The 26,842-nt window shown below is 46.4% G+C and overlaps 1 pseudogene; it reads left to right on the plus strand.

The window, feature by feature from the left end:
* Positions 1-661: 661 nt before the first annotated feature.
* Positions 662-23,717, plus strand: LOC118361185 (coiled-coil domain-containing protein 191-like; annotated as a pseudogene).
* Positions 23,718-26,842: the final 3,125 nt, after the last annotated feature.

Genomic DNA, 26,842 nt, shown 5'->3' on the forward strand with positions numbered 1-26,842 from the left:
GAGCCCGGATCTCAATCCCATTTAGCACATCTGGGACCTGCTGGACCTGCTGGTGAGTGCTAGGGCCATTCCCCCCAGAGATGTCCGGGAACTTGCAGGTGCCTTGGTGGAAGAGTGGGGTAACATCTCACAGCAAGATCTGGCAAATCTGGTGTAGTCCATGAGGAGGAGATGCATTGCAGTACTTAATGCAGCTGGTGACCAGATACTGACTGTTACTCCGTTTGTTCGGGGACACATTATTCAATTTATGTTAGTCACGTGTCTATGGAACTTGTTCAGTTTATGTATCAGTTGTTGAATATTTTTATGTTCACACAAATATTAACACATATTACGTTTGTTGAAAATAAAAGCAGTTGACAGTGAGAGGACTTTTTTTTGCTGAGGTTATTATCTGGGTTTATGAGTGTGAAACATCCAAAATATTTTCAGAACATAAAGCTCAAGTACCAAGGACATAAGATACACAAATGCAGTTACATAAATTGCATAGTTTATTTACAAAAAAGTGTCCTAAAAACATGACACAAAAAGGATTGAGGAAGAGAGAGAGTGTGTGTGTGATAATATAACAGGTTCTCACAGTGTGTCCAAGGTGAGCTGTGTGACGGAGGGCAGGTTGTTCAGTGTGTGCAGAGTGTCATGGGTAAGCTGTGGCATGGTGCAGCAGCGGGTGTACATACAGCAAACACCTCCAGGGAGTGCTGTCCTGCCATGTCCCGTCAGCACACCCACCCAACAGCCCTGCACCACCAGGGACAGCTCCAACTTCATCTTGCTGCCTGACAGGCAAGGGAAACAGGGGGATGATGAAAGAAGATGAAAGAGAATGGGCTTGTTCAACATTGCAGCTGACATTGCAGGCGACTGGTGGCTGACTGATCTACAAATCACATGCATCTTAAACAACTAACTAGTACATCAGTCAGACCCACAATGCATCACGGATTTGATGCTGTCAAACACGGTCAGTGTAAATAATTTTTATGATAGAATATTTGTGGTGCAAGCAAAAATGTTACAGAAGACCATGTAATAGCATATACTAGAAACGGATATATACCAGTTAACAAATAGGTGTTCCGTTCATTATATGGGCAAACAACTGGCTAGCTTGAGGATGTTATCAATTGCTTGCACTAGTTCAATTAAGTACTAGTTAAGAACAAATTCTTATTTTCAATGACGGCCTGGGAACAGTGGGTTAACTGCCTGTTCAGGGGTAGAACGACAGATTTGTACCTTGTCAGCTCAGGGGTTTGAACTCGCAACCTTGTCCAACGCTCTAACCACTAGGCTACCCTGCCGCCCATTGGCAGTCTTATAGAATCCGGCAGACTAACAAAGGTTTCCATTTGTCTGATTTAAGCATTCCTCTACAAAGCGCAACAGAAAATATTTTAAAATAACTTTTAGATATTTTTAAAACATAAATTAAGGACGTTCAGCATATTTTTGCTTACCAGGAACCAGTGGTGGAAAAAGTACTCGATTGTCATACTTGAGTAAGAGTAAATATACCCTAATAGAAAATGACTCAAGTGAAAGTCACCCAGTAAAATACTACTTGAGTAAAAGTCTAAAAGTATTTGGTTTTAAATATACTTAAGTATCAAAAGTACATGGAATTGCTCAAATGTACTTAATTATCTAAAGTAAAAGTATAAATCATTTCAACTTCCTTATATTAATCAAACCAGGCAGCACAATTTATTTGTTTATTTTTATTGACAGATAGCCAGGGGCACACTCCAACACTCAGACATAATTTACAAATGAAGCATTTGTGTTTAGTGAGTCCGCCAGAGGCAGTAGGGATGACCAGGATGTTCTCTTGACAAGTGTGTGAATTGGACCATTTTCCTGTCAAAATGTAATGAGTACTTTTGGGTGCCAGGGAAATGTATGGAGTAAAAAGTACATTATTTTCTTTAGGAATGTAGTGAAGTAAAAGTAAAAGTTGCCAGAAATATAAATAGTAAAGTAAAGTACAGATACCCCAAAAACGACTAAAGTATGTTTTACTTAAGTACTTTACACCACTGCCAGAAACCAAATCACGTCGCGGATTATTGAGCAGCACGCGCCTCGGTCACTTCTATATAAAGTGTCATTTTGTGCGTTTGCAAAGATCTCATTAGAATATCAATTTTGCTGTTGAATAAACATTACTGAGAGTGTGTGCATACTTTATAAGATCTGCAAACATTTTCTGTGGGACTATAATATTGTTATGTGGACTTTGCACATTCAATGTTGACTTTGGCGTCTTTTTACAACACTCAAATGTTTAACATTTGGGGAAGGGTCCAAAGTTACTATAGTTACCAGACGCTTCGGTTGACAAAAAGTTTAAAGGGAACTTGTAGTTTACTAATGCCACTGTCAAGCAGCCAGTGCGTTTGATGAACGTGGCTAATTGACTAGATTACCCACGCACCTCGTTCTATTTTCAGCGTTTTGAGCAGTCGCAGTACCAGCAACTGTATAACTAGCAATACATTACTTTTGTATTAGCTTAAAAAAGTGACTTCTACGTTGTTTTCTGTAAGTCTAGTGTTATAAGTTGTGGTTAATATAACTTTGATGAAGGTATATACATGAGGTTTTCTGTATTAGCCAGTAGTAAATAGTTTCTTGGTTTAAAAAATTGCATACTCGCATAATCCTGATATGTTTCGCTGGAAAAGATTCACGGAGACTAAAAACCCCACTGCAGATAAGGTAAGGTGTTAATGATTGTGTGTACTTTTGACAGGTGTGAGGTAAAGTAAAATGTTGATGACTGTCACCTAGAAAGTGGTGCACAAATCATTCATTGATTACAGGGTTAGAGCGTTGGGCTAGTAGAAAAAAAAGGTTGCTGGATCGAGTCCCCTGAACAAGGCAGTGTTCCCCGGTAGGCCGTCATTGTAAATACGGATTTGTTCTTAACTGACTTGACAAGTTAAATAAAAGGTTATTAAAATATATATTTCCCCCACCGGTCTATGACTGCAAATAACTTTTCTATACATTTTCTGTCTCCATCGCTCAGACACTTCCTTACTGTGAGAAAAACGATGTAGGATGTACATAATAAAAGTGACCTCAAAGCTATCTTTAGAAATAAAGTGGTGCTTCAGAACGTATGGATTTATATGTCTCAGTGACCGGAGAAGGCTGAAGAACCCTTAAAAAGTTTAAATGGCCTTTCTGAGACCCGCTAGTAGTAATCCGGGTGACACAGGGATACTTGAAGCACTCTTAGTCAGATAAGTGCTTTTTTTTCAACTGCTATAGAAAATTCATCTGAAATAACCTGCTGACATTAGGCACTGTCTGAGCTCTACTTAAAAATAATCCTCAGACATTAGGCATTGGCTGGACTCTTGGTTTTGCAGACACCTGTTTACCACGCTCGCAGTCTGTGAACCTGCCTGGGCATAGTAATGACTAAAGCTGAAGTGACAAAGCACCACACTTTTTTTGATAGGCCCTCTTTGCTCCTCCTCTGAACTCTCTGCCTGATAAATATAATCTTAATCATCCTAATCTTCACACATTTTCTACAATAACAAGTGAGGCACAGTAATGGGGATATTGACCAATGGCTGAAGGTGAGAGCTCTTTCTTTCACTTTGTCTCACTGTACCTCCTGAAACAGGAGATGGACTGTATATATATGTGTGCGTGCAGTGGATATTATTGTGCTATGTCTGTCTATAAGGCCATATGTATTCATGATGTGTACTTTTGTATCCCCAGACAATGGAAATGCCCTCAGACTTTGCATTGACTGAGGTGTTTTCCCTGAAGAAGGCCCATTCTGGGATAAGCAGCCAGACAATGGCACTAAAAAATACAGAGCAGCTGCTGGATGATGACGAAGCATAAGGGGAAGGTAGGCTATTCACCCCCCCCACACACACACACACACACACACACACACAAGTATCACAGACCTTTACAAATGGTGTTATGGACATTTTTCCTGTAGCTCAGGCTCTTCTTAGTGATTGGATGAACAGCAAGTTGCGTCTGGAACTGGAGATAGAGGAGGATGTGATTGTCTCCCCTGAGAAGAACAGTCCAGCAGCCATGGCACCTGCCCAGCCTGTCTCCCTGGACTACAGTAAATTTGATGGTACAGAGACACTAACCTACACAACAACACTTAACTCCTACCTGCCATCTGACATTCTCTAGCAAACAGTGGAACTCACACCTGCTATACCTTGTTTTCTAAAGTTCAGTTAATAAATCATACTACAGTCAGTGGGTCTATTGGGACCATACGGCATACACCCTCCGTCTCTCTCTCAGACCTGTATTCCCACCTGGCTGAGGAGGAGGAGAGCTCAGTGGTCAACAACTTCCTTCAAGACCTCATGGAGTGGGAAGTGGTGGATTCTGGGATAGTGCAGGATCTGGCACTAGACTCAGAAGAGCGAGACAGGAGGAAGAGAAGGGGGATGGGCCTCACCTTGGAGGCGTGTCAACGACAGGTACAAAACCAGATTGACATAAAGCAGAATTGGGCAGTCTCAAAATTCCCGACAAAGTTTAAGCTACACTGACTGTAGTATCTGCATTGGGAGCCAAATGGCCCAGTGAATGGAAATTAATTAACTGTTTGCTAAAACAGCTGGCTTCCATTCATACTTCCTGCTCTCTTTTATGACATAATTCCTTATTTTTTTCTCATTCCAGGTACGTGAGAACCGTGCAATGAGGGATGCGGAGCGGGAGAGGCTGCACAGGGAAAGGGAGGCGCGGAGGCAGGCCAGGGAGGAGGCGCAGAGGAGGGAGCAGGAGGGGGAGAGGCTGCACAGGGAAAGGGAGGCGCGGAGGCAGGCCAGGGAGGAGGCGCAGAGGAGGGAGCAGGAGGGGGAGAGGCTGCACAGGGAAAGGGAGGCGTGGAGGCAGGCCAGGGAGGAGGCGCAGAGGAGGGAGCAGGAGCGGGAGAGGCTGCACAGGGAAAGGGAGGTGTGGAGGCAGGCCACGGAGGAGGTGTAGAGGAGGGAGCAGGAGCGGTAGAGGCTGCACAGGGAAAGGGAGGCGCAAGGCAGGCCAGGGAGGAGGGAGCAGGAGGGGGAGAGGCTGCACAGGGAAAGGGAGGTGTGGAGGCAGGCCAGGGAGGAGGCGCAGGAGGGGAGAGGCTGCACAGGGAAAGGGAGGCGCGAAGGCAGGCCAGGGAGGAGGGAGCAGGAGGGGAGAGGCTGCACAGGGAAAGGGAGGTGTGGAGGCAGGCCAGGGAGGAGGCGCAGAGGAGGGAGCAGGAGGGGGAGAGGCTGCACAGGGAAAGGGAGGTGTGGAGGCAGGCCAGGGGGAGGCGCAGAGGAGGGAGCAGGAGCGGGAGAGGCTGCACAGGGAAAGGGAGGCGCGGAGGCAGGCCAGGGAGGAGGGAGCAGGAGGGGAGAGGCTGCACAGGGAAAGGGAGGCGTGGAGGCAGGCCAGGGAGGAGGCGCAGAGGAGGGAGCAGGAGGGGGAGAGGCTGCACAGGGAAAGGGAGGTGTGGAGGCAGGCCAGGGAGGAGGCGCAGAGGAGGGAGCAGGAGGGGGAGAGGCTGCACAGGGAAAGGGAGGCGTGGAGGCAGGCCAGGGAGGAGGCGCAGAGGAGGGAGCAGGAGGGGGAGAGGCTGCACAGGGAAAGGGAGGTGTGGAGGCAGGCCAGGGAGGAGGCGCAGAGGAGGGAGCAGGAGGGGGAGAGGCTGCACAGGGAAAGGGAGGTGTGGAGGCAGGCCAGGGAGGAGGCGCAGAGGAGGGAGCAGGAGGGGGTTAGGCTGCACAGGGAAAGGGAGGTGGGAGGCAGGCCAGGGAGGAGGCGCAGAGGAGGGAGCAGGAGGGGAGAGGCTGCACAGGGAAAGGGAGGCGTGGAGGCAGGCCAGGGAGGAGGCGCAGAGGAGGGAGCAGGAGGGGGAGAGGCTGCACAGGGAAAGGGAGGCGCGGAGGCAGGCCAGGGAGGAGGCGCAGAGGAGGGAGCAGGAGGGGGAGAGGCTGCACAGGGAAAGGGAGGTGCGGAGGCAGGCCAGGGAGGAGGCGCAGAGGAGGGAGCAGGAGGGGGAGAGGCTGCACAGGGAAAGGGAGGTGCGGAGGCAGGCCAGGGAGGAGGCGCAGAGGAGGGAGCAGGAGGGGGAGAGGCTGCACAGGGAAAGGGAGGTGCGGAGGCAGGCCAGGGAGGAGGCGCAGAGGAGGGAGCAGGAGGGGGAGAGGCTGCACAGGGAAAGGGAGGTGTGGAGGCAGGCCAGGGAGGAGGCGCAGAGGAGGGAGCAGGAGGGGGAGAGGCGGAGGAGGCAGGAGGCGCGCAGACAGGAGGAAATGGTGCAGCAGGAGATGGTGCGACTGCGCCGCGAGATGGAGGAGAGGAGGAACCTGGAGCAGCTAACCAGGTAAATTAGTAACCATGGAAACTAAGAAATAACTTCACACAATGGTACAACCACTTGTATTACGCCCCTGCAATAAACTCTTATTCGGGTCAGTAGGTAGGCTAGTGGTTAAGAGCGTTGGGCCAGTAACCGAAAAGGTCGCTGGTTTGAATCCCTGAGTCACCTAGGTGAAATATCTGTTGATGTGCCCTTGAAAAAGGCACTTAACCCTAATTGCTCCAGGTTCGTTGTCAGTAATGGCTGATCCCTGGCCGTGAGCCCACTCTCAGAGGGTGTCTCGGGGAGTGGGATATGCAAAAAACACATTTCCATTTTTGAAATGGGACAAATATAAGCACCCACCTCATTCAGAATGTTGTGTCTTTAAAATAAGCCAGTCTATTCAGTGCTAGGTCAGGGTCCTGTGGGTCTGACTTTCTGGATGTCTCTGCCATAGGGAGAGGGTTGCCAGAAAGACGGCAGCTAATAAGAGCTCTCTGGCGCTCCAGCCAGGCCCCTCACTCTCTACTACACAGAAACAAGGCCAGAGACCATTGATCATCCTTGAGATTTGATTGGAGTCTACAACTTGATTGGAGTCTACCTGTGGTAAATTGATTGTAGATCATTTGGAAAGGCACACACCTGTCTATATAAGGTCCCATAGTTGACAGTGAATGTCAGAGCAAAAACCAAGCCATGAGGCCAAAGGAATTGTCCGTAGAGTTCTGAGACAGGATTGTGTTGAGGTACAGATCTGGGGAAGGGTGCTAAAAAAATGTCTGCAGCATTGATGGTCCCCAAGAAAACAGTGGCCTCCATCATTCTTAAATGGAAGAAGTTTGGAACCACCTGGTCGCCCCGGCCAAACTGAGCAATTGGGGGAGAAGTGTCTTGGTCAGGAAGGTGACCAAGAACGAAATGGTGACTCTGACAGACTCACGACAAAACCTATTCCCCGTCAGGAGACTGAAAAGATTTGGCATGGGTCCTCAGATCCTCAAAAGGTTCTACAGCTGCACCATCGAAAGCATCCTGACGGGTTGCATCACCTGTTATGGCAACTGCTCAGCCTCCGGTCGCAAGGCACTACAGAGGTTGGTGCGAATGGCCCAGTACATCACTGGGGCCAAGCTTCCTGCCATCAAGGACCTCTATACCAGGCGGTGTCAGAGGAAGGCCCTAAAAAATTGTCAAAGACTCCAGCCACCCTTGTCATAGACTGTTCTCCCTGTTACCACACGGCAAGCGGTACCGGAGCGCCAAGTCTAGTTCCAAGAGGCTTCTAAACAGCTTCTACCCCCAAGTCATAAGACTCCTGAACATCTAGTCAAATGGCTACCCAGACTATTCACATTGCCCTCACCTCCCTCCCCTCTCCACACCACTGCCACTCTCTGTTGTCATCTATGCATTGTCACTTTAACTAACTCTACCTACAGTGGGGCAGAAAATCACATTGTAGGATTTTTAATGAATTTATTTGCAAATTGTGGTGGAAAATAAGTATTTGGTCAATAACAACAAAAGTTTATCTCAATACTTTGTTATATACCCTTTGTGGGAAAAATAAGCAATGGAAGGCAGGATTCAGAATGAGACTGACTGAAACCAGGTGCTGTGCCGAGTGTGGATGTGAAGCCTGCAACCTCTATTTCCTACTGGTGTGACTGTCAACAGTGATGGAGATAAACTGGCTAAATTCAATGTGGATTTACCTCACAATATCACTTTTGGATTAGCCTCTCCTTGGCTCTTCTTTGACTTTGGTAGCTAACTCAGCCATCAAATGGTAAGTCTCTGCACTCTCTACTTTATATCTGCTGTCTTTTTGTTGTTGTGTCCTTTTGTTTCCTGCCTGTGGTAGACTTGTTGTTCTAGCTTCTTAGCAACTTAGCTATGTTGACTGTGGTGGTTAGCTAGCTAGGCTAGCTAGCAGCCTAAAATAATTAACTTTAGCTGGCTGGCTTGCTGTCTGTTATAAAGTCGCTCTGGATAAGAGCGTCTGCTAAATGACTTAAATGTAAATATACCGGTAACGTTATTTGACAACTGTTAAGATGGCGTTATGTATTTCCAAAACTTTGGTTTAGTTTAATGTAGCTATAAACTAGGTGTTGATAACATTGTGTGAGTCAGCCAGTTGCTGACGCAACGTTACCAGGCTAGTAGGGCTAACGTTAGCGGGTTAGTTGTAGCAACCTTGCAAGTTGATTTGTAACAATAAATGTTTGCTTGTAAGGAGGTAGCTTGGCGGTTAGGAGCGTTGGGCCAGTAAACCGAAAGGTTGCTGGATGGAATTCCTGAGCCGACAAGGTATAACCTGCTTTTCTCTACCATATCTCCGTATTCCTACCGCAAGCTCTGAACCTTTACTCCGGATCATCGCAGTTCGCTAGCTGCTATCTGAGTGGCTGCTCCTGGCTAACGTCTCTGTCCCGAAGCAAGCACCAGTTAGCCTGGAGCTATCAAGCAATTCCTGGGCTTCAATTACCTCTTTTGCCAGTTGGCCTGGACCCTTTGCTGGTGACACGGAGCCCCGCTGATCCATCACGACTGGTCTACCGACGTAACTGTCTGAGGGGGTTTCTGTCCCGAAGTAAGCACCAATGAGCCTCGAGCTAGGCCCATCTCTCGGCTAGCCAAAGAAATCCATCAGATAATCCCTGGGCTTCAATTATCTCTTTTGCCAATTTGCCTGGACCCTTTGTTGCCAACACGAAGCCCCGCCGTTCCATCATGACTGGACCAAGGGGGTTTCAACAGGCTCCCCCGTTGCGACGTCCCCCTGAGGCCCATCTGCTAGCCTGCTGCCAGCCCCGACCTGCTAGCTGTCTGAATCTCCATGCCTCCAGCTCGCCTAGCTACTCACTGGACCCTATGATTACTCGGCTACACATGCCTCTTCCTAATGTCAATATGCCCTGTTTATTGCTGCTTTGGTTACAATTTATTTTGTCTTATTTCACTGTAGAGCCTCCAGCCCTGCTCAATATGCCTTAGCTAGCCCTGTTGTTCCACCCCCCACACATGCGGTGACCGCACCTGGCTTAAATGGTGACTCTAGAGACAAAACCTCTCTCCTCGTCACTCAATGCCTTGCCTCCACTGTACTCACATCCTACCATACCCTTGTCTGTACATTATGCCTTGAATCTATCCTTCCGTGCCCAGAAACCTGCCCCCTTTACTCTGTTCCGAACGCACTAGACGACCAGTTCCTTTGGCCGTACTCTTATCCTACTCCTCCTCTGGTGATGTAGAGGTTAACCCTGCATGATGTGGAGGTTAACCCTAACCCTAACCCTCCCATTCCCCAGGCGCTCTCATTGGTTGACTTCTGTAACCGTAAAAGCATTGGTTTCATGCATGTTAACATTAGAAGCCTCCTCCCAAAGTTTGTTATATTCACTGCTTTAGCACACTCCACCAACCCGGATGTTCTAGCCATGTCTGAATCCTGGCTTAGGAAGCCCACCAAGAATCCTGAAATTTCCATCCCTAACTATAACATTTTCCAACAAGATATAACTGCCAAAGGGGGCAGAGTTAGCCAAATAAATAGGTGCCTGCAAACACCTGGTGAAAACAATTAGCAAATCTGGCCCCTCAAGCTCATCACAGTCACAGCAGGTGTTTGTCTGTAATTAGTACGCTTATCGTTGTAATCCCTCATAGACGCTGCCAGGTGGCGATGGAGAGTGACTGGAGGCGTATGCTAAGGCGATGCCTGAGTGATTGGCGGTTGTGGTGTCGGGCGGGAGAGAGGACGCCGGGAGCTGTTTGCACAGCAGGAAGAAACACGGTACAAGATTGCCTCACTGATCAATGCTGTGGCAACTGGGAAACTTAAGGCTCCTGAGACACCTGCTCCTGAGCAAATTACAGCCCTTCCTGAGACTTTTGACCAATCATAGACCACAGAACCGGTGAGTGACAATTGTGGACCCCTGCCACTGAAGAAAGTGAACACAAACAAAGCACAGGCATAGATGCATAGGAGGACACACAAAACATGACAGATAAATACTTGCACACACAGTGTTGTCTGCCCATTGGATATACATTTGCTGGAGCGTGTCACATTAGAGACTGAAGTCCCGAAGGTGGTAACGATGTGTAATTATGAAATAAACATTAGCTAATTCTCCAAATGAGAATAAATGTGCTTTTTGTATTCATTTGGTTAAGTCATATATTAGTCTATCACTATTTCCTGAATAAACAAGTTCCGTTTCAGAGTTCCTCTCCTCGTATGAGTTGGCCAGCACTTTTCTCACTGATTTTATCGTCCGGGGAGAGAAACGTTCCCTGCATGACGAGATATTCACAACACTGCAAGGTTCACTTTCTCCTCAGAGAGAGAGAGGAAGGGACTAACAGAAAGAAATAGTTGAATAGAGCTTAAGGAAGAGAGGAAAAGAGAATTAGGATGATCAGCTTCATCCTATTTTCATGTGACCCTCAACTGTCTCTGCAGAAAGGTCAGGTGGGGTCATGACCTGCTGGCCCCGCCCCCTCTCCTTCCTGTCAAGGTAACGGACAGCTGGGGGCTGTGGTCCAGCTCACCCTTCCCTGGCAGGGGACACGGCGTCACGCAGCTCCGAGTGGAGGTGAGCAATCAAAGGAAAAGTTGAAATACTGTATATGACCCTGTATCTGTGATTAGGGGAAATTTCAACAACAAAAAATTGATTAGTTCCAGTGTTCTAGGAAACTCCGACCTAGATGTTGAAATATATCGGTGATTAGGGAAAACCCTTTACTTCTACCAATTATTTTTTAAATGATGTGCAACATTTCACAATGGATGATAAAGTTCTGTTCAATATATGAGCTGAGGCGAGCACGGCAGAGGGGTGAGGTGGGTGAGGAAGGTGGGGACGGCGGTGTAGGTGCTGTCCCCCGTTCTCGTAGTGCAGAGTTGCGTGGAGGACGGTTTGAGCGTCGCCACGTCTGTTGCTGGCTGGCCATCACAGTGCAGAGGAGGCTCCTCCGGGAACAGCAGGAGCAGATCGCACGCCTGCAGGGGATGGGATTGAAGCAGGATTCACAGATTGCTCAGTTTGCTGTCCCAGCAGCCCAAGGGCCCAGAGGGATGACCTCTGACCACAAAGAACCCAGGTAGGCCCCTCTTCACATTATCATGGGAACTTAGGAGAGGCCCACAGGCTGCCTGTGTGGGGGTGTGGTGTGTCTGTTTGTTCACGCACGGTCCTCTGGAGTATTCTCAAGACCCAAGCCAATCGATACCATGTGGGACTGCATAGAAATGACGGTTCCGCTTGGACGGAATGACGTGATTGTGGATGAAAGTGGCTGTCTTCAGTCACAGAGGTCTGCATAGGACCCAAGGGGATCAGCACACTTTCATTGGTAGTGCAAAACTTAGTATGCAGTGAACAGTTTGTACGAAAGCTCATGACTTGTGGACACTCATCCATGACTTGAAGCAGGCAGCTAAGCATTTTCTAATTTTGGAGTCTGTAAGAGGCTTTTAAATAGTGCTCAGGTCTGAAGACAAGTCATTATCCTGGTGAAGGTTTGGTTTTGGGTTCATAAAGCAGGAGTGTTTAAAAAAAAAAACTCAAATAGTCCCATTAAAATTGAGGTGGGGGAGTCATCAGTGGAGGATATATATAGAGGAGGGGGTTTAATTAAAGCAACACACTACTTCTGCTTGAGAATATCAATCAAATGTATTTATAAAGCCCTTTTTACATCAGCTGATGTCACAAAGTGCTATGCAGAAATCCAGCCTAAAACCACAAACAGCAAGCAATGCAGATGTAGAAGCATGGTGGCATAACTCCCTAGAAAGACAGGAACGTAGGAAGAAACCTAGAGAGGAACCAGGTTCTGAGGGGTGGCCAGTCCTCTCCTGGCTGTGCTGGGTGGAGATTATAACAGAACATGGCCAAGATGTTAAAACGTTCATAGATGACCAGCAGGATCAAGTAATAATAATCACAGTGGTTGTAGAGGGGGCAACAGGTCAGCACCTCAGGAGTAAATGTCAGTTCAGATCATTCAGAGTTAGAGACAGCAGGTGCGGTAGAGAGAGAGTCGAAAACAGCAGGTCCAGGACAAGGTAGCACGTCCGGAACCCTATGAACAGGTCAGGGTTCCATAGCCGCAGGCAACACAGTTGAAACTGGAGCAGCAGCACGACGAGGTGGATTGGGGACAGCAAGGAGTCATCAGGCCAGGTAGTCCTGAGGCATGGTCCTAGGGCTCAGGTCCTCAGAGAAAAAGGTACAATTAGGAGGCCTGCGTCTTGTGACTGTAGTGTATGTGTAGGTTTGTATGGCAGGACCAAATTGGAAAGATAGGTCCGAGCAAGCCATGTGATGCTTTGTAGGTTAGCAGTAAAACCTTGATATCAGCCCTACCCTTGACAGGAAGCCAGTGTAGTCAAGATTCTAGCAGCCATGTTTAGCACTAACTAAAGTTTATTTTGTGCTTTATCTGGGTAGCCTGAAAGTAGAGCATTGTAGTAGTCTATTCTAGAAGTGACAAAAGCATGTATACATTTTTCTGCATCATTTTTGGAAAGAAAGTTTCTGATTTTTGCAACGTTACATAGATGGAAAAAAAATGTCCTTGAAACAGTCTTTATATGTTTGTCCAAAGAGAGATCAGGGTCCAGAGTAACTAGCATCTCTGTTTTGTCCGAGTTGAAAAGTAAAACATTTGATGCCATCCACTTCCTTATGTTTGAAACACAGGCTTCCAGGGAGGGTAATTTTAGGGCTTCACCATGTTTCATTGAAATGTACAGCTGTGTATCGTCCAAATAGCAGTGAAAGTTAACATTATGTTTCCGAATGACATCACTAAGATGTAAAATATATAGTGAAAACAATAGTCGTCCTATAACGGAACCCCGAGAAACACCGAAATGTACAGTTGATTTGTCAGAGGACAAACCATCCACAGAGACAATCTGATATCTTTCCAACAGATAAGATCTAAACCAGGCCAGAACTTGTCCGTGTAGACCAATTTGGGTTTCCAGTCTCTCCAAAAGAATGTGGTGATCGACGGTGTCAAAAGCAGCACTAAGGTCTAGAAGCACGAGGACAGATACAGAGCCTTGGTCTGACACCTTTAAAATATAATTTACCACCTTCACGACTGCAGTCTCAGTACTATAATGGGGTCTAAAACCAGACTGAAGCATTTCGTATACATTGTTTGTCTTCGGGAAGGCAGTGTGTTGCTGTGCAACAGCTTTTTCAAAGTGTTTTGCGAGGAATGGGAGATTCGATATAGGCCAGTAGTTTTTTATATTTTCTGGGTCAAGGTTTGGATTTTTCAAGAGAGGCTTTATTACTGCCACTTTTAGTGAGTTTGGTACACATCCGGTGGATAGGGAGCCATTTATTATTTTCAACATAGGAGGGCCAAGCACAGGAAGCAGCTCTTTCAGTAGTTTAGTTGGAATAGGGTCCAGTATGCAGCTTGAAGGTTTTGAGGCCATGACTATTTTCATCAATGTGTCAAGAGATATAGTATTAAAAAACTTGAGTGTCTCCCTTGATTCTAGGTCCTGGCAGTGTTGTGCAGAATCAGGACAACTGAGCTTTGGAGAAATACGCAGATTTAAAGAGAAGTCCGTAATTTGCTTTCTAATGATCCATAATCTTTTCGTCAAAGAAGTTCTTGAATGTATCACTGCTGAAGTGAAAGCCATCCTCTTGGGGAATGCAGCTTTTTAGTTAGCTTTGCGACAGTATCAAATACATTTGGGATTGTTCTTATTCTCCTCAATTAAGTTGGAAGGATGATCGAGCAGCAGTAAGGGCTCTTCGGTACTGCACGGTACTGTCTTTCCAAGCTAGTCGGAAGACTTCCAGTTTGGTGTGGCGCCATTTCCGTTACAATTTTCTGGAAGCTTGCTTCAGGGCTCAGGTATTTTCTGTATACCAGGGAGCTAGTTTCTATTGACAAATGTGTTTTGTTTTTAGGGGTGTGACTGCATTTTGGGTATTACGCAAGGTTAAATTTAGTTCCTCAGGTATTTAACTGATTTTTGTACTCTGACGTCCTTGGGTAGGTGGAGTGAGTCTGGAAGGGCATCTAGAATCTTTGGGTTGTTCAAGAACCTATAGCATGCCTTTTGATGATCCTTGGTTGGGGTCTGAGCAGATTATTTGTTGCTATTGCAAACGTAATAATGGTGGTCCGATAGTCCAGGATTATGAGGAAAAACATTAAGATCCACAATATTTATTCCACGGGACAAAACTAGGTCCAGAGTATGATTGTGGCAGTGAGTAGGTCCAGAGACAGGTTGGACAACCCACTGAGTTGATGATGGCTCCGAAAGCCTTTTGGAGTGGGTCTGTGTACTTTTCCATGAGAATATTAAAGTCCGATCGGAATTCAGGGAACTCCGTGAGGAACGCTGTATATGGCCAAGGAGGCATGTAAACAGTAGCTATAAAAAGTGATTGAGTAGGCTGCATAGAGTTCATGACTAGAAGCTCAAAAGACGAAAACACAGTTTTTTTGGGGGGTTGTGAAATTTGCTATCGTAAATGTTAGCAACACCTCCACCTTTGCGGGATGCGCGGGTTTATGGTCACTAGTGTAACCAGGAGGAGAGGCCTCATTTAACACAGTAAATTCATCAGGCGTAAGCCATGTTTCAGTCAGGCCAGTTACATCAAGATTATGATCAATGATTAGTTCATTGACTATAACTGCCTTGGAAGCGAGGGATCTAACATTTAAGTAGCCCTATTTTGAGATGTGAGATATCACAATCTCTTTCAATAATGACAGGAATGGAGGTCTTTATTCCAGTGAGATTGCTTAGGTGAACACCGCCATGTTTAGTTTTGCTCAACCTAGATCGAGGCACAGACACGGTCTCCATGAGGATAGCTGAGCAGACTCCACTAAGCTGGCAGACTGGCTATCTCATTGTGGAGCTAGAGAAGTTAGACAGGGCTCTAGGGTGGAGTCCGTCACTCCTCAGCAGGCCAGGCTTGGTCCTGTTTGCGGATGAGTCCCAGAAAGAGGGCCAAGAGAAAAAGGGTTTCATCCTAACATCGTTGGTGCCGATGTGGATAACAATATTCCTCCTATATATTCTACCCTCGCCAGTTTTTGCTTTAGCCAGCACCATCTTCAGATTAGCCTTAACGTAGGTAGACCTGCCCCCTGGTAAACAGTGTTTGATCGCTGGATAACCATTTTTAAGTCTAATACTGCGGGTAATGAAGATTTCAATGACTAGGGTTTTCAATTTGTCAGCGCTAAAGGTGGGAGGCTTCTGTATCTCATACCCCGTAATGGGTGGAGGAGAGACCAGAGAAGGCTCGGCCTCTGACTCTGACTCGTTGCTTAATGGGGAGAATTGGTTGAAAGTTTGTCGGCTGAATGAGCGACACCGGTTGAACATTCCTACAGCATTTCCTTCCAGAAGCCATGAGAAAATTGTCTGGCTGCGTGGACTGTGTGAGGGGATTTATACTACAATCTGCACAGATGCTGTTTCATCCTTTCCTACACTGAAATTACCCTTGCCTAACGATTGCGTCTGAAGCTGGTCTTGCAGCACGGCTATCCTCAAAATAAGGCGGTCGTTCTCCTGTATATTATGAGTACAGTGACTGCAATTAGAAGGCACTTATCTTCGGCTCGTGTCCAGATAAAGGGTCCGGGGTGAAAAAGTTGAATGAAGAAAGTCAAGCAAGGGGAATTTAAAAAATATATATATATATAAAACAGTAATTAAAAAGTAAAAAGCGTAATGTTGGCAGGTAGCAAAGTAAGGTTAGCAACAAACCGCACAGCAGCACGTAAACAAGTCCACAAGTTGTGACCGGGAAATGACATATCACACCTCCCTCAGAATAAAACCCAGGCTAATTTAAAATGTACTATGATAATAAAAGTGTTATTCTCCCTGCATACTGTATTTCCCTGCATATTATTCCAGGTGTGACAATGTGTCTGCTGAAGGATTCACTCATTAAAAGTTGGTCCGTTGATCACTATTGAGATGTACTCTCCCTTTAAACAAAAACAAGTCCTTAGAATGTCCCCTGTGTGCAGGGCTAGTTGGGTCAGTCTGGGAAGTTGGGAATTGAGTAGATCTATATTAGAGAGTGAATATCTAATGATGTGTGTTTCTGCTGGGCCTCCCGAGTGGCACAGTGGTCTAAGGCACTGCATCGCAGTGCTAGCCAGTCCCTCCAGGATTTCGTGACATTTTTGTGTGATATCTGCAGCATTTTTTACGGCAGATTTTCAGAAATTCTGTGACACATTTTGCAATGTTTTTTTCACGTTAATTTCATATAAAGCAATAAGTCGTATGTGCTCAGTTTTAGGATGATTTTAAGCAGAATACATAATACAAAAACAATTAAACATCTAAAGTGCTCAATTTTGTTTATTTTCCTGAACAAACAGCTCTGTCATAATCCACTCACACACACCTCTCCATCAGGCTTGGGTCAATTCTTGATTGATTTTTTTCTGAAAGGTCGTAAGGGAGATAAAGAACAGAAAACATAAAATAGATTTGTGGTTGATTATTATTCAATTTCTCCAGAAAGATTGCGCTTTCCGTGACAGTGTTTAAAACCAATGCTGATTGCACTCAGTGCTTTGACAGTGTTTAACAGACTGGGGAAAACAGATGCCGACAACTAAAGCCAAGGTTGCTGGGGACTCAGTGCTTTGAGCAGTGCTCTATAAACCAAGAGACTGGGGAAAACAGAGTGCCAGACCACCCTACTAAAGCCAAGGTTAGACTGGGAGAGCAGAGTGCCGACCACCCTACTAAAGCCAAGGTTAGACTGGGAGAGCAGAGTGCCGACCACCCTACTAAAGCCAAGGTTAGACTGGGGAGAGCAGAGTGTCGACCACCCTACTAAAGCCAAGGTTAGACTGGGGAGAGCAGAGTGCCGACCACCCTACTAAAGCCAAGCGGAGTAAAACCCACTCACCTTGATACTTTCAGTGCTTCCCACAGTCTTCCCTGCTACCACTTCAGTCATGGTGATCTGGGGAGAGCAGAGTCGCTGATTTGCTATTTTGATTGTTGACTTTCTCTTGTTTCCAAAAACATTTGGAAATAGTTTCGCACGGTCATTAGCTGTTTTTTGTTGGCAAATGAGATTGATTTCTGTTCATTGTACTGCTCATTGTACTGCCTGTCAGCCATCAACAATCAGCCATCATCTTCGCACGTGAATACGCTGACAGGCCAGGGGGGGAAACCGTTGTTGCCGTGTGGTTGGATTGGGCCATTTTCCACGGTAACAGTGCAGGATTTGGTCAAAATTACGAACCTGCTTTTGATTGGACCTTTTTACGCCCTAAAAATGTGGGAATTGGTCAAAATTGCAAGCTCTTGCATAATATGCGCTGATTGGTTGATTTTTGCTTGAATTATGCGATCGCACAATCGCGGAGTCCTGGAGGGACTGGCTAGCTGTGCCACTAGAGATTCTGGGTTCGAGTCCAGGCTCTTTCGCAGCCGGCTGTAACCGGGATTGGCCCATTGTCTTTCGGGTTAGGGGAGGGATGTGCTTGTCCCATCGCGCATTAGCGACTCATGTGGCGGGCCGGGCACAGTGCACGCTGACACGGTTGTCAGGTGTACAGTGTTTCCTCTTGACACATTGGTGCGGCTGGCTTCCGGGTTAAGTAGGCATTGTGTCAAGAAGCAGTGGGGCTTGGTTGGGTTGTGTTTTGGGGGACTCTCGATCTTCGCCTCTCCCGAGTTCGTACGGGAGTTGCAGCGATGAGACAAGACTGTAACTACCAATTGAATACCATGAAAAAGGGGTAAAAATAGATGTGTTTCTGGATGATGTTCTGTGTTCCAGGGCTGGGAGTGTCTCTCAGGGGAACGTTGGCCGCTCCTCAGCCTCCAGGAAACTAGCCGTCCGTCTGTAATGTTGTCATCCCACTGTCATGGGTCAGTCAGCACATTAACCTCCATGTTTAGCTCTGATGGGCTAAACCACACACACATAGACATCCATTCCAGATGGTTGACCTTACAATGGTCTTGTTATGAAGTATAATAGAAAAGAGTAGAAAATGAATTTTATTGCTGTGAGTCGATTGTAGGGGAGAGTGGGGTAAGTTGAGCCACCCTTGTTTCTAGAAAATCATACCCACAATTAAAGCATTTACCAAATATATCATATAGTCTGGAAGAAACCACACGGGAGAAGTGCTAAGCAAGTTAAGTACAACAAACTGATTTTCACCAAGTCAAATGAATGTATTGTGTTAGAGGTTTCATGATGCTTGTATCTAAACCAAAGTAGGTAATTTTAAGATTGTTCTATACATCAGTTGTGTCTCTATGAGCTTCAGTATTGGGTCCTAAACCTAGCATGAAAATGCATCCTTGTAGCTGTGTGGGATTATATCGTCAAAATGTTTGCCACGGGGTAAATTGAGCCAATGGCAAGATGAGAAAATTATATGAGGAAACATCAGGGCCTGGCCTATGTTAACAATGGGGTTTTTTAAGCACAAAGTGTTTGTTAGGTGTTAAGCCTGTGTTAAAAAAAGGCGATTGTCACTGTTGAATTGTGTTTGGGAAATAAAGATAGACATGGTTTTAAAAAGGTAGTGGTAATTTTTCATCCAGTACGGGGTAAGTTGACATGAATTCTGATTATTTCCAGGGATACACATCGTCCTGAAATATGTAGATACTATATTTCCCTTGACAGAGTGATGCTGAATGTAAAAAAGGTCTCTACTTGCCCCACTCTCCCCTATAGAGCCGTAGCTGTATAGATCCATAGCTACGGTAGCTTACATGGAGGAATACAGTTTCACTCAATTAAACTATGTTTGGCTAATATTTCCTCTACGTGCGAGGAATAGGAAGGGGGGGATTTGAGAAAGGTGGAGAGGGACTGCGGATACACACAGATACATACTGACAAACGCACACACAATACTTTAGAACATTCTATTTTGACACAGAACAACACCAAAATGTAAGTACCCAGCCTTTACCCCTTTTTTTCTATTATCTCCCTTCCTCGTTCTCTCTCCCTCTCTCTCCCTTCAACAGCCATGGAGGAATGTGCTCGTCAGCGAGCGGAGCGCAGGAGGGAGGTGGAGAAGCTGAAGACAAAGAAGGAAGAGGAGAGAATAGTGAGGAATGAAGTGTTTAGGCCAGTGGGGGATGTGGAATAGTTTGGTGTCCAAAAAGATGTATAGGTCTTCAGACGGGGGGAATTAGAGAGGCTATTCAACTTTATATGAAGTTTTTGGGTACAATTAAAAGTGTGTTTGGGGAAGTGTAATAGTGTGCAGGCATTAAATCAATCAACTTTTTTATTTTCTCAGGCCCAGCTGAAAGCAGCAGAGGAGGAGAGGCAGAAGGAGGAGGAGGAGCAGAAATGTAGAGCAGCTGAAAGGAGAAGGGAGGAGAAGAGACAAGAGAGAGAGGTGATGCAATGTTTACATGAAAACTGTCCTGGGGACAACTTTCATTTCATATTTGAAAGAAAATCTGTCAGTTCACTAAGAGTGTATATTTAGGACTTCAGGGGCCATATATGTATTACGCATTTTAGAGTAGGAGTGCTGACTTGGGATCAATTAATATGATTACATGGACAGGGGGAAGCTGCTCTTAGATCACCCCTCCTACTCTGACACTTGATACCCACGGACCCAGATTTCCATCACAGGGACCATACAGAAAAATAGATGTCATCAACACCTATACAAAGCAGAATTATATATGTAATATACATACCGTATACACATTGTCCATTCTTTCCTGTCCAGGTTTATTGCAGTTGGAATTTCACAAAAGAGACTCACATCTGTACAAGTGATGATTTGATGGCAGCTGTTCAAAGCAATGATGCAATGGTTGTTCAATGCCGTGGGTGATAATGTTCGCCTTACATCACTGTCAAGGCATGGTGTTCAGATCTAATTTAGATGGGCGAAGCTCTTGAAATGTGGCTCCTTGCTCTGATCTTACAACAGCTGAAGTCCAAACATAAAACAAAAGCTATAGATTAAAACAATAAATACAAGTTGTGTGTGTGTCTATAACTATGTGTATGTATTCAGAGGGAGCAGGAGAACCAGCAGAGGTTTGAGCGAGAGCAGCAGCTCCAGACCCAGGCCCAGCAACACTACCATAGAACTCTGTTACTACTGCGAGGCATGGCGCCATGGAAGCGCAGAGTCGCCATGAGCCAAGCCAACACTCGGGTAATCACCAGTGCTATCAGCCTTGGCCAATCAGAGTCTGCACAGAGAGACTGTCAAGACACTCACACTCTCTCCTGTAGAGTCACACAGCTCAGGACAGCCAATCATACACAGCAGAACTAATGTATTCACAGCTACACTCAAATACACAGACAGAAGAAAAATACTCTCTCCCTCAACACACACATACACTCTGTATCTAAAGCGTAAACCGAGCACACAAACACCTAGACACACACCCTAATCCCAGACATCACGGTCAGAGCTGTAATGATGTTTACAGGATGCTGTTGGTATGAGCACCTGCTTGACCACCTGTCAGAACCCGCGGGACAAATTGTACTGGCAGAGAGATGGAACAATGCTAGAGCGAGAGGCTAGAGGAAGTGAGAGGCTAGAGGAAGTGAGAGGCTAGAGGAAGTGAGAGGCTAGAGGAAGTGAGAGGCTAGAGGAAGTGAGAGGCTAGAGGAAGTGAGAGGCTAGCGGAAGTGAGAGGCAAGCGGAAGTGAGAGGCAAGCGGAAGTGAGAGGCAAGCGGAAGTGAGGGCCTAGAGGAAGTGAGGGCCTAGAGGAAGTGAGGGCCTAGAGGAAGTGAGGGCCTAGAGGAAGTGAGGGGCTAGAGGAAGTGAGGGCCTAGAGGAAGTGAGGGCTAGAGGAAGTGAGGGCCTAGAGGAAGTGAGGGCCTAGAGGAAGTGAGGGCCTAGAGGAAGTGAGGGCCTAGAGGAAGTGAGGGCCTAGAGGAAGTGAGGGCCTAGAGGAAGTGAGGGCCTAGAGGAAGTGAGGGCCTAGAGGAAGTGAGGGCCTAGAGAGGAGGTGAGAGGCTAGAGAGGAGGTGAGAGGCTAGAGAGGAGGTGAGAGGCTAGAGAGGAGGTGAGAGGCTAGAGAGTAGCGAGAGGAAGTAAGAGGCTAGAGGAGGAGAGAGGCTAGAGTGAGAGGCTAGGGGAAGAGAGGGAGGATGTGAGAGGCTAGAGGAGGAGAGGCTAGAGTGAGAGTCTAGAGGAGGCGAGAGAGGAGGCGAGAGAGGAAGTGAGAGGTTAAAGTAGAGAGCTACAGGAAGAGAGGGAGGGAGTGAGATGAGAGAGGTTATAGGAGAGGAATGATTGGACAGGGAAATGAAGTAGAAGTGAAAATAGATGGTGTGACATCACAGCAGCATGTGCCAATCTACTGTATGGAAACTTGAGCAGCTGAACAGCTTGTTCAATGTCTCATGTTCTATTCTGCTACTGGTTTACCTTGACTCCCAACAGCATACCTTGACTCCCAACAGCATACCTTGACTCCCAACAGCATACCTTGACTCCCAACAGCATACCTTGACTCCCAACAGCATACCTTGACAACTATCTTTATTTACTAGTGGTCAAAGTCCTAACTTCTTTAAAGACCATGAGTTTAAAAAGAATGCAGTATAGCATCTAGGGTCAAATTTATATTATAAACTGGGTGGTTCAAGACCTGAATGCTGATTGGCTGACAGCCGTGGTATATCAGACCGTATACCACGGGTATGACAAAACATTTAGTTTTACTGCTCTAATTACGTTGGTAACCAGTTTATAATAGCACTAAGGCACCTCGGGGTTTGTGATATATGGCCAATATACCATGGCTAAGGGCTGTATCGTAGCCCTTAGCCGTGGTATATTGGCCATATATCACAAACCATCTGTCCTTATTGCTTAAATATATTTTTACCACTTGGCAAGGAGATGCCTTAATCCTTTATACCATGCCATTGTGTGTTACCTGACACGTGAATATGTGTGGATGAGTACACAGTATTATTTTAATTCCCCTCCAGCTGGCCAGGGCTCATCACAGGCAGTCTCTCCTGAAACGGTGCATCCTGTCCTGGCAGCAAGTAACAGGCGAGTCCCTGGCTCAGAAATGGGCCTCTGCCAAACAACTGCATCAACATATCCTGCTACGGAGGAGCCTGGGCAACTGGAAAAGGGTTAGGGCATGAACATGTACAAACACAAACTCTCACATGCACAAGTAGAAACACATATAAAAGGCCACTGTCTTTTTTCCAACACACAAAACATTTGAATACTGATTAGTTTAATAGTGATGTGGTGGATAGTCTTTTGTATATTTGTCTCAATGAGATGGACAGTCTGTCCATGATGTGTACTGTATCCCAAACCTGACTCGTTCTGTCTCAGCTGAAGGACCACCGCATGGTTGTAGAGGGGCGGGCCGACCGGTTCTGGCGCATGCACACTCTGAGGAGGGCTCTGATCGCGTTACTAGATCACGTGACCCAGGAGAGGATGGTGGAGTGGGACCGGGAGCAGCAGGCTCAGGGACACAGTAATAGGTGGGTGTGTTTAACTGGGCCTTACTTCCTTTACCAATAACACCTGTCCTAGAAGCATTCTACCTGTCCTAGAAGCCTTTACCCGGTCCTAGAAGCCTTTACCCCTGTTTCAGACCTTACCCCTGTCTCAGACCTTACCCCTGTCTCAGACCTTACCCCTGTCTCAGACCTTACCCCTGTCTCAGACCTTACCCCTGTTTCAGACCTTACCCCTGTTTCAGACCTTACCCCTGTTTCAGACCTTACCCCTGTCTCAGACCTTACCCCTGTCTCAGACCTTACCCCTGTCTCAGACCTTACCCCTGTCTCAGACCTTACCCCTGTCTCAGACCTTACCCCTGTCTCAGACCTTACCCCTGTCTCAGACCTTACCCCTGTCTCAGACCTTACCCCTGTCTCAGACCTTACCCCTGTCTCAGACCTTAGCTAGCTCACTTTGTTACTGTATAAGTTCTGGTTGTTGTAAGGGCTTTTTCTCTTTTTCCCTCTGTTCCCTCACTGTCGTGTGTGTTCCTCTCTTCTCCACCCCAGGCGGGCAGTGCGGAGTTGTTTCCAGGCCTGGAGACGGTATCCAGGGTGACTGCGTGAGGAGAGAGAGAGAGGGAAACCAGGAGGGAGAAGGTGAGACGCAGAGTGGCAGAGGTCCTACCTGACTTTCGCTCCTCTCCTCTGAACTGTCAATGGGTACAAGCCCTGCTGTGACTCACAGAACACACACAGGCAGACAGACGGAATACTTCAATACACGATAATCCAGCAGATGGGAGCCAATAAATGTGTCTTGTTGCTGGTGTAACAAGCACACACACAGGCTGTTTGTCATCCTTAATGACCAGAGAAAGCTGGATATAACTTTAATGAAGACCGTTTGGAAAACTTTTGTAACACCAATGACTCGTTTAAAACTGAAACGTATGTTCAGGTTATTGAATTTGTTTATTTGGGTATCATTGAAGTCACAGTTTGATGTAATTTGACAGAAGCTTGAAGGCATCAATAAGGATTTCTTAAAAAGTATATCACCATAAGCCAGTTGCACTGTGGTTTGTGTGTCGGTTGTTTTTGTTGCTTTATTCAGTTAATGCAACAACACTAATGATCCTGATCCTGACCAGCCTCAGTCTACAGAGATGTATCAACATGATGCTGTTTAATAAAAACCCATGGGCTATTTCTGAAGCTCACAGGAACCGGTACACACAAGAACATCTATTGGCAACAGCTGTTCCTTTCTACAGGAGTATTAATCAGTGTTGAAAGGAACATCATGGCCGGGGCCTAGGTTTTTTGGGGTCAAGTGGTTTGTTTGCGTTCCCTCTCCCAGCAAAGAAAGGCACTACAACCAGGGTAGCACAACTACATTTAGGAGCACCAGAAAAGCAGATGCTTTAATGGATTGAGATAAAGCCTCTGAATTCTAGCCAGTTTTGAAGCACAATGCTGTGCCCTAGAAACTAATGACCCTTTAAAGACGTTATTATAAAAAGCAAAAATGTTGATACATTACCTGTCATTTGTGGAATATTATGTTTTTACATTGGGCACGATTGAAAAATATGGGTTGTTTATGAATTTGAAGGACTAATAAAAAGGACTAAACTTAGAGGTGCTGGGTTGTCCTTCGGGGTGTCCTTCAGAACACGAGGAAGCAGTAGTTCCAGTTCAAGGGTTAATTAAGCTCCACACACACACACACACAACACCACTCTCTCTGATCCTAATTATGCTTCTGGAAAGAAAGGAGAACTTAGGCTATCGCACAGTATGAATATATTTCCACATCAACAACTAAACGCATGCTAGATGCACAAAGGACAATAAAGCAATGTTTGAAATATCTACACATTATAAGACTGCATGATGACGATGATGATAATGTATGACGATGCTTGCGGGAGTACACGAGCTAGCAGGCAAGTTTAACACAAATGGTACATGCAGTTGAAGTGGGAAGTTTACATATACCTTACCCAAATACATTTAAACTCAGTTTTTCACAATTCCTGACATTTAAAAATTCCCTGTCTTAGGTCAGTTAGATCACCACTTTATTTTAGTCGCCTCCAAATGTGTTGTACATATTTGCTTCAACTGACAAGCCAACTAAGGGTCAGTTGCTTCTTGAGGAATGGCGGGCAGCTGGATGAGCCGAGCAACAGGCCTGACGTATGTTCTGTCCTTGACTTGGATCTCTGCTGTCCTCACTTTCCTGTCTGCTCCAGGGATAACTGACTTGACAGCTCCAACTTGCCAAAAGGAGACTGATCATCCACAATCATCACAACAGTCCCATCTACAAGGTCTTCCTGATTCCTGTGCCACTTATGGTGGCCTTGAAGTGCAGGTAACTAGTTCTATGTGAAGCACTTCCAGAAATGGTTGGCTAGAACCTGGCTGTGTCTCCATCTTTTGCGACTTTAGGAGTGATTGGATCCGGATCTGCAATGTCCGACGACACATATCCCAAGGGCCTGGAGTTCAAGAAATCTTCTATTTCAATTAGGACAGTCCTCAGCACCTAATCGGAGATGGTCTGTGCACCAAGGGTGGTTTGCAGGGCAGTCTTGATGGATCTGATCTCCCTCTCCCAGCATCCTCCAAAGTGTGGTGCACTTCGTGGATTGAAGGCGATGCGAATCTTCTGACTGGCTAACTGGAGCTGTGAGTGGAGAGTCATGAAGGCCTCCTGTAGCTCTCGCTACCTTCTGTTGAAATTTGTTTTCTCTGGTCGGACAGGATCTTAAAGGGCTTTCCTATTTGAGCGATGCAGCGTCAATGCCATTAGGAACTAATCGGAATCCATGTTCGTCAGTAGATCCACATGTACAACTCGGGTGGTCATGCACTTAAAAATGATGCCCCATCTCTTTTCATTTCTCCTGCCAATCTTGATGATATACGGTCCAAAGCAGTCCACGCCTATAGAATAGAATGCGGGTTTGTGGAGACACAGTCGGGTTGGAGGCAGATCAACCATCCTAGGCACATCTGGCTGGCCGCGCCACTTCCTGCATTCAGTGCAGCCAAACTGAAAATGGCGATAGGCTGCCCTCCCCCTCAGAATCAAGAACATTCGACACAACTCGGCAAACACCCTACATCAAGGAGAGACCACTACCTACAAATAGGTTGTACCTGTCTGACTGGAGCCAGGTTAAGACGGTTGTAGAATCCGACCAGTGCATGACCTCATGGATTTCCAGGGTGATTTATTTTCTCATGACCACAGCCAGCTGGGCACCGGTGAGTGCAGCGCAATGCTCGAGTCTTGGCATCGACTGTTGTCGTTTCCGGGCCACTCTTGTTCTTGCCGTCTTCAGTACGGAGGTATGCGACGGCAACGTACGCACGTTCTGAGGCATCACTGAAGACATGAACGCTTCTTGTGCTGGTTGGGAGACCCATGTCGGGGCAGACGTAACACCATGGCAGCGTGACCTGAGACAGCTGTGGAAATTTGTTCTCGCAAATAAGCCACACTATTTGTTTTTTGGAGAAGATCTTCAGGTGAGTAGGATGACCCCAGGTAGGTCTGGGTCATCCCACCCTCTTTTATCCCAGAGCCTCTGGACTTCAACCTTAGACCGCGTGGTGTATGGGACGATGAAGCCGAGCGGATCATACTGGCTGGCAAGGATCCAATATATGTTGCGCATGGTGGGTTCAACTTTCTCCATGTGACCATGCTTATTTCCAAAAGTGTCAGACAGACATTGCCATTGTAATCCAAGGGTGTGCTCTTGAGGTTCCACGCCATCCTGGGTTAACCACAGCTCACTGCTCTCCGACCTGGACTCTTGAAGTAGGTGTTCAATGACTACTGGAAGGTTGCTGGCCCACTGGTGGACAAGGTCAAGCAGAGATAAAAAGGAAAGGTAGAGTTGAGATTGGGGCTGTCAGTCACGGTACCATACGTGGTTGTGTTATTGTAGTTGT

This window comes from Oncorhynchus keta, chromosome 28 (genome assembly GCF_023373465.1).
Source record: "Oncorhynchus keta strain PuntledgeMale-10-30-2019 chromosome 28, Oket_V2, whole genome shotgun sequence".
NCBI classification, from domain to species: Eukaryota; Metazoa; Chordata; class Actinopteri; order Salmoniformes; family Salmonidae; genus Oncorhynchus; species Oncorhynchus keta.